Consider the following 9034-nt stretch of genomic DNA (forward strand, 5'->3'; position numbering starts at 1 on the left):
ATTTTTTGTTAGATGATCTCATCCTCTGTGTTATTTGTTGATTGGGTTTGTTTTTTGCTTGTTGGTTTGTTTGTTTCTTCCATGTAAGGAAAAGTAGTGTAAGCAGTAGGAAGAAAATGAGGAAGATGTATTTTGCATGTTCTTCCTTTCAATGTTCTTACACATTGTATTACTGCATTGTGGTAATAGCTTCTATAAAATCTGCCATAGCTGGATTATGCAGCTTTGCAAAAATTCTACTAGATTTTATTCTAACTCATATTAGCTTTGTCCTGTCAACTTCTGGAATTTATCTAATTATTGCTTTTAAAAGTTTCCTTCCTTTCAACGTTTCCCTGCTATGCAAAACCTTTCCCAGACCTTGGTTTCTTAAAAGAAAGATGTTGCTACAGTTCCCAATTCTTTCTTATTACAGGCTCAGGTGTACAGGTTATTCTGGCTTAATTTTATCTAATGAAGCCCATTCCTTTTTGTACATGAAGATGTCACTTAAACCTATGTTTACAAACTAAAGAGACTAATCACTCAATATGAAAACATGAAAACATTTTTGCTTAAAATATTAAGATGGAAATACTTAAATATGGATTATTTTGTCCTTTTACTTTTTAAAAAAAGTTACATACTGTATGAACTGTGCTGATGCAAGAATTCTACATTTTAATGAATTATAAAATTATTCTGCATCTCATCACGTCACAGTATTTCTGCACTATTTATTCATATATATAGAAATATATATGGGCTTAATCATTTAAAATTTGTTGCAGCAAGAACTTTCCTACCTGTAGGCAATAGATTGCTATGTTTTCAACAAATTGTGGCAAATTCTAAACAGCAATTCTTTTGTACGTAATAGGACATTTCATACTAGAAAAATAATGTTTTTGACATTGGATTTGGTGCAGTTTCTAATGAAGCAATGGTTGGTTGGTTAATATGTCTTCTGTAGCTGTTAGCATTGCCAAATTAAAAAGGGTAAATTTTATGGAAATCCTGAGACCAGGAAGATATTAATTTCATGTGTATTTAATGGTATAAAGTGTTTTACAGTTTCTATCACCATACAAATACATAGACATTTTATAGTTTTATCAACTATAGGGCTTTAGTCTTTCAAAAGTAATTTTTGAAAAACATACATTCCTGGCCAGGTGTGGTGGCCCACGCCTGTAACCCCAGCACTTTGGGAGGCCGAGGCAGGGGGGATCACCTGAGGTCAGGAATTTGAGACCAACCTGGCCAACATGGTGAAACCCCATCTCTACTAAAAGTACAAAAATTAGCCAGGCATGGTGGCAGGCACCTGAAATCCCAGCTACTAGGGAGGCTGAGGCAGGAGAATCACTTGAACCTGGGAGGCGGAGGTTGCAGTGAGCCGTGATCACGCCATTGCACTCCAGCCTGGGGGACAAGAGTGAGACTTCATCTCAAAAAAAATAAAAAAGAAAGAAAAACATACATTTTTTAGAACATAATGAGTTCCGAAAGCTGCTTTTCTGTGAGTAATCTTTGAAAGCTTCTGCTATTAAGATCTATATAACACAGCTATTTTGCTTTCAATAATCCAGGCAGTAAACTGTACATTTGTGATACTCTTAGGATGTTTCTACCACAGGCCTTGGGCTTGTAAATATATTTAATTTGCATCAGTAGATTTCCTTGGCTAAAAGTATTTTCAATAACTGTTATGCTTCACCTGCCAAGTTCACAATCCTTGAAACCATTTCATGAAAAGTATTTTCCTATTGGTAAAGCTTTTATTCTCCTATCCAAATTCTACAGGAGGTTTAAATAAAATTGTGGCTGGGCATGGTGGCTCACGCCTATAATCCCAGCACTCTGGGAGGCTGAAGCGGGCAGATCACAAGGTCAGGAGTTAGAGACCTGCCTGACCAACATGGTGAAACCCTGTTTCTACTAAAAATACAACAATTTAGCTGGACAAGTGGCACACACCTGTAGTCCCAGCTACTCTGGAGGCTGAGGTGGGAGGATGGCTTGAACTGGGGAGGCAGATGTTGTAGTGAGCTGAGATTGTGCCACTGCACTCCAGCCTGGGCGACACAGCAAGACTCTGTCTCAAAAAAAAAGTGAACTTTTGGAGATATTTTCTGAAGTAAAATAATTACCTTTTTATATTCCAAATGGCCTAGAGTGTTATTTAGAGACACTAAGATTTGCTGTTGTTTGTAATCTACCCTCCTGGGATCTGCAAATAAAAGTTATTTCCCTATTTCTGCTAATTCCTTTAGGCAAACTCTCTACTTCTTTATGTTAAAGAGCCAACCTGGTGGACTTTCAGATCTCTGCACACTTAGTTAGACAAAGTTACATGGTTATTACAGCTTTCACTCTTCCTGATTGAAACTATCATGATATGGCTGGGCGTGGTGGCTCACACGTATAATCCCAGCACTTTGGGAGGCCAAGGCAGGTGGATCACCTGAGGTTGGGAGTTTGAAACCAGCCTGACAAACATGGAGAAACCCCATCTCTACTAAAAATACAAAAAAAAAAAAAAAATTAGCTAGGTAAAGTGGCACATGCCTGTAATCCCAGCTACTTGGGAGGCTAGAGCAGGAGAATCACTTGAACCCAGGAGGGAGAGGTTGCGGTGAGCTGACATCACGCCATTACACTCCAGCCTAGGCAACAAGAGCGAAACTCCTTCTCAAAAAAAAAAAAAAAAAAAAAGAAAAGAAAAAAAGAAACTATTACCATAGGTCTCAGATTTCTTGCCCTTAATGTGAGAATGGGGATATTCCATGGATAAAATAATGAAGTACTTGAGGAGGTGGAGGGAAGAGCCAACCGAGAAGTATTTTTAATAATTTGAAACATTCTAAGGTCTATTTCTAGATACTTGGAGCGAGATACTAAAAGACTTTTCTTAGAAGATTATACCACTTGATCCAATTTGAACCAAATTCAACTAAAGAAATTAGCCATATAGATATACTTTTTGTTGTTGTTTGAGACAGAGTCTCGCTCTGTTGCCCAGGCTGGAGGGCAGTGGCACGATTTCGGCTCACTGCAACCTCTGCCTACTAGGTTCAAGCGATCCTCCTGCCCCCCAATAGCTGGGATTAGAGGCATGCACCACCATGCCCAGCTAATTTTTGTATTTTTAGTAGAGACAGAGTTTCGCTATGTTGGCCAGGCTGGTCTCAAACTCCTGACCTTGTGATCCACCCGCCTTGGTCTCCCAAAGTGCTGGGATTACAGGTGTGAGTCACAGCTCCCGGCCTAGCCTTTTGACATTTAAAAATTCAACTTTGATTTGACTGGCCTGAGTTATGCCTGAGTTAATTTTTTTTATCTTAAAGAAAACTAGCTCAGAAGCTCTTCATTAGCTATAATTCTATCATGCAATAATGCATCTGACTCCCAAAAAGCAATTCTAGTAAAATTTATAATAAATTTCGACAAAACTCATTTTTGGAAAATACTCTAGAAATCTCTCAGTAGTGCTTTACCATAGAACACTCAGAACCTCTCAACTCTTTATTACCTGTCTGCCCCATAATTGGAACAAATAATAGTATCAGGTATTGTAATGTTAGGCTGTTGCCTCTTGGCTCCTGTGATTCCCTAGCGTCCCGTCCTGGATGTCCTTTATGTGTACAGTGCTACTACTGGGTGCCATGGACAGCGTCAGGACACATTCTGACCTTCCTGAGTGCATCACCGTGAGGCCAAATAGGCTGCTCTCTCTCCAGTGAAATTCCTTCCCCTGTCTCTCTTTAGGCGGTCATCTTCATCTATGCATTAGTGGTGTCTCTGTTCACCGTACTTCTTATAAACTGAAGTACAGCCTTATCTTCTGAAAAAATACTCTCATGTCTTTGTGGACTCAGGTATAAAATCAATATTTAATTTAGCTAGTGATTAAACCTTTTTAAAACCAACTGAAAAATGTTTAGAATTCACTTGCTTGTGAGCTGTCATTGGTTAATATTGGTTCCAAGGTTTGGGGAATGAATTTGAGAAAGGCTTTTTCTCAAACCTTTAGGGCTCAAAGGCTAAAACAAAACAAAACAAAAATAAACAGGTGCATCCAAGATGTAATTTCAAGGCAAGATTTATTGCTTTACAAGCAAACATTATACTTGGTCTTAATAGAAAAATGACATCAGATACACCCAGAATACAGTTCACATTGGGATAGCTGCCAGTTCAGCACAAAACATACATTATTAGGAGCAGGGAGGCATGAAAATAAACTATATCTTACTCTTTGGTACATCAGGAACACTTTCGCCTGAAGTAAGCCCTTTGGCACTTTTTAAAAATTTATTTTTTTAATCCACCCATCCGCACACTGGCCCTTTTGTACACTTTGTTGGTTTTTGAGACGGAGTTTTGCTCTTGTTGCCCAGGCTGGCGCGATCTTGGCTCACCACAACCTCTGCCTCCTGGGTTCAAGTAATTCTCCTGCCTCAGCCTCCCTCAGCTGGGATTACAGGCATGTGCCACCACACCCGGCTAATTTTTGTATTTTTAGTAGAGACAGGGTTTTTCCATGTTGGTCAGCCTGGTCTCGAACTCCCGACCTCAGGTGATCCACCCGCCTCGGCCTCTCAAAGTGCTGGGATTACAGGTGTGAGCCACCGCGCCCGGCTTGGTACTTTTTAAGTGTAAAATTTTAATCCTTGTCCTGGGCTTTGACCCTTGTGTTTGATCTAAATGACGTTTCATAGGTAAATGTCTTTTGACTAGTGCGCTTACTGTTATGTGAAGAATTTAATCTTCACGTATTAGTTTTGAATATAAATCAGGTTTGAATATAAAATCAGGTTTGATACATGATATAAAAGTTGTGTATTTAAATTCAGGAAAATGTTTTGTGGACTATTTCTACTAAAGAATGTATTAAATTAAAATATTTAAAAACATGAAGCAGTGATCTGTTAACTAGACAGGTCAGTTATCTGAGCTGTGTAAATCACTGTCTGGCACAACAGTTGAATCACCTTGACACTGAGCTCAGGAGCAGCCCATTTAAGAAGCATCTTGTAAATAACAAAGTGACACCTTCGAGATTACAGTTGTAACTATGCAGGTCATTCATAGAGTAGCTTTGGGCTCTCTTCTAAAGGAGGACCCATTACATGAAGATAGACCTTTCATGTCTTGTTGCCGATGTCTCTTGTGATCCAGAAATGCCAGGATGGTTGTTTCAAATGCATTGGGTATGAATTGCACCTTGAATTTGCCCTTCCCTTTTTGGGTTAAACCTTTTCACATAGCTGCTGCTGCTCCTCAGCAGTCCATCCCCTGGACAGAGATGGCCTCTCAGGACCTGGAGCAGAGCTGTAGGAAGCTGCCCTCTCTTATGGTAGATGTGGCCCATCACAATATACCTGCTGCCTGGACAAAATAACCAGAACATTAATTCATAGCGTTTTTTAAATGCCATGAAACAGAAAATATAAGGCCTTTAAGAAATACCTAAGCTGCAATCTACTATCTTGCTGCACAAGTTGAAACTGATATTTAGTCTACAGGCAAGGTGGAAACAGTCTAGCGACCTTTAGAAGATAACCACCCCAACCAGGCCAGTGCAGTGGCCCACGCCTTTAATCCCAGCACTTCGGGAGGCCGAGGCGGGCAGATTACTTGAGGTCAGGAGTTTGAGACCAGCCTAGCCAACATGGTGAAACCCCATCTGTACTAAAAATACAAAAAGTAGCACGGGGTGTGGGGAAGGGAAAGCAATATGTAACCAGCCCACATTACAGAACAAAGGTCCTTATCACATTGTATCAGGATTTCCCAGAGCACATGCCTAGAAAGATGTGGGAGTGGGGCCGGGCGCAGTGGCTCAGCCTGTAATCCCAGCTACTTGGGAGGCTGAGGGCAGGAGAATGGCTTGAACCTGGGGGACGGAGGTTGCAGTGAGCTGAGATGGCGCCATTGCACTCCAGCCTGGGCAACAGAGCGAGACTCTGTCTAAAAAAAAAAAAAAGATGCGGGAGTGGGTATTCCCCGCTACCAACCCTCCACACACTCCCCCAAAAAAGCAGCTTTTCTAAACTCAGTTCTGTACAGTCCCTTATGGCAATGGTGTTTGGTGGTCGCTCACTCCATTTGTGAACATCTATTTATTGACAGCCCGCTTTGTGCCAACAGCTGCCGTTCTCACCCGTGGGGGTGGGGCTGACGGTGCTTAAATCACAGAGTGGCGGAAATAATACCTGTCGTCTAAATCCTAATCATGTTACAATACTGTCCCCCATCCCTCCCAAAAAAAGACTGGGCGACCCACAGCCCGGGCTGTGGCACCCACGTTACAAACGGTGGTATAAAGTACATATGCAGCGTCATTCAGCTCAGTTTCAATACCAGGTTTAAACTCTGGACACGGTTTATTGCAGCTGGAGGAGTCCAGGACTAACATGTGGACTCGGAAGAAGCCGTCGGGGGTGAGTGAGGTACAGGCGGTTCATCTTGTACAGCCCGTCCCGATCCACCAGCAGGGTCACCAGCCAGATGCCCGCGCCCAGCACGTCCACGTCATGCACTATCCCGTTCATCGCTGCTTCCAAAAAACAGTTTGGGAACCCCAGTTCCTCTCCCAGTCCCCGGGCGTTGGTTTTTAGCAACAGCGAAACGGCCCTCATGGGTCGGGCGCCCTGAGATCTCGCGTGCAGGATTCTCCGGGACTCGGAAAGGCTCGCGGGGCGGCGGCGCGGCGGCCGGGCTCACCGATTTCGCGCTTGCAGAACGCCTCTCGCCCGTCCATGCCCGCCCGGCAAGCGCAAGCGCAGGACTCGGCGCCGGGCTCCGCGTCCCTGCGCGGCTGACTGAGGCCGAAGCTGAAGCTGAGGCGCGGCGGCGGCGCGGGCGGTGAGCCGGGGGCCGGCACGACGGCGCGCGGCCGGTTGGGGTGGGCAGGGCCGGCGGGGCCCTCGGCGGCGCGCGCGAGCGGCCGGGCGGCGGGGAAGCGTAGGGCCCGTGAGCGCGCGCGTCTCGGGGCTTCCTCCGACGCCGGCCCGCGGCGCCGCAACGCGCGGTTCTCGGCTTGCGCCAGGCGCGGGCCTGTGGGCGCGTGTGCTGCCTCACGGAAGGTGGCCCGGTTGTCAGCCGGCGGCTGAGGCCTGGGCGCCCCCTCCCCAGATCCCCGCTCCGCTCCCAGGGCTCCGCACTACAGCGATCTTACTTTTTCTCTCCACCGGAGGTTCGGGGGATGATCCGACGATTAAACAGAGGAGCCAGAAAGCTCTAGCTGTCATTTTTGCAGACAGGGTTCCCAGGCTCTAAAAGTGAGCCTGGGCTTTGCTTGCTTTCTCTCCCCTAACCCCTTCTCCACACCCGCGTCCCCGTTCATGCTAATGAGGGGCAGCCTTTGGGGAAACGGGAATCACTCGCTGAGCAGACCATTGGAACAAAACCGAGCCGCAGGGATTTCTCCCTCTTCCTTCCTAAGGGGGACGAGCACATGGCCTCGCAAAGTTGTCCCCGAGAATGTCTGTCCTGTGATCTGCGGGCGAGGATAGCATCACAGCCTAAACTTTAAACTCGTGTGCGTTTGCGCGCTGCGGTGGGGGCAGCAGAGGGTGGGGTGACAAGTGCGGAGAATAAGGATGTTTTGGGACTGAGGGACTGAGTGGGGGAGAAAGAGTGATGGCCGCTTTTTTCTAGATTAGGTCAACAACAAATAGGAAAATAGTGCTTAAGACAGCGTGGGTTTGTGGAAGGGAGGAGATTCCAGATGACAGAGAATGTATCCTGGAATGTGTATGTTAGGCAATTTCTAGAGACACCAAGTCACTGCTTCCTAAGTTTAGTAAAACTGTTTCATTATATATGACAGCTCACTGTAACCTCTGCCTCCCGGGTTCAAGCGATTCTCGTGCCTCAGCCTCCCAAGTAGCTGGGATTACAGGCATACGCCACCATGCCAGGCTAATTTTTGTATTTTTAGCAGAAACGGGGTTTCACCGTGTTGGCCAGGCTGGTCTCAAACGCCCGACCTCAAGCGATCCACCCGCCTTGGCCTTCCAAAGTGCTGGAATTACAGGCATCAGCCACGACGGCCGGCCCAGAGGTCTAATTATTAATCAGAAGGTTGCCTGTTGAGGCCGGGCATGGTGGCTCATGCTTGTAATCCCAGGACTTTGGGAGCCTGAGACAGGATGATCTCTTGAGCCCAGGAGTTCAAGACCAGCCTAAGCAACATGGAGAGACCCTGTCTCTACAAAAAATACAAAAATTAGCCAGGCATGGTAGCTCACGCCTGTGGTCCCAGCCACATGGGAAGCTGAGGTGGGAGGATCGCTTGAGCCTAGGAGGTGGAGGTTGCAGTGAGCCGAGATCGTGCCACTGCACTCCAGCCTGGGTGACGGAGACCCTGTCTCAAAACCGAAAAAAAAGAAAGAAGAAGAAGAAGGAAGAGGAGGAGGAAGAGGAGGAGGAGAGGAAGAGGAAGAAGAGTAGGAAGAGGAGGAGGAGGAAGGAGGAGGAGAAGGAAGAGAAAAGAAGAAGGAGAAGGAGGAGGAGGAGAAGAAGAAGAAGAAGAAGAAGAAGAAGAAGAAGAAGAAGAAGAAGAAGAAGAAGAAGGGGGGAAGTTTGTCCGTTGAGCATTAAATCAAAGAAGAGAAATTTGCCAAACTGCAGCTGAAGGAGGTGGGTTAATCTACCGTCATTCAGGTGTTGGAGGAGTGAACTATCTTCTCCCTCCAAAAGAGCAAACCTCTACAGCCACTGCAAAGCTTGGGTACACCAGAGTCAGGTTCTCCAGACTAGACAGGCCCAGATAAACACTAGTCAGATAAACACTAGTAAGTTCATGCCCTCGGGGCCCTGTTCATAGATGTCCTCAGATCCCCTTCTTTCACGTGCTCTTTCTTTAAGTCAAGTGGAATAAAATTCACTAGGCTTAAGATTTCTCAGTTACAACCACATCTCTGACATACAACCACATCTCTGACATACATTCAAATCACCCACATCCTGCTGGGGGTGTTCCCAAAACTCTTCTGTTGCCGGAATGTTGTGAATGCCCTGAAACCCACACCGTGAAATGTAG

At 45.5% G+C, this 9034-nt stretch overlaps 1 pseudogene; it reads right to left on the reverse strand.

The window, feature by feature from the left end:
* Window positions 1-4068: 4068 nt before the first annotated feature.
* Window positions 4069-7498, reverse strand: LOC129137740 (UPF0450 protein C17orf58-like; annotated as a pseudogene).
* Window positions 7499-9034: the final 1536 nt, after the last annotated feature.

Source organism: Pan troglodytes, chromosome 19, assembly GCF_028858775.2.
Source record: "Pan troglodytes isolate AG18354 chromosome 19, NHGRI_mPanTro3-v2.0_pri, whole genome shotgun sequence".
NCBI lineage: Eukaryota > Metazoa > Chordata > Mammalia > Primates > Hominidae > Pan > Pan troglodytes.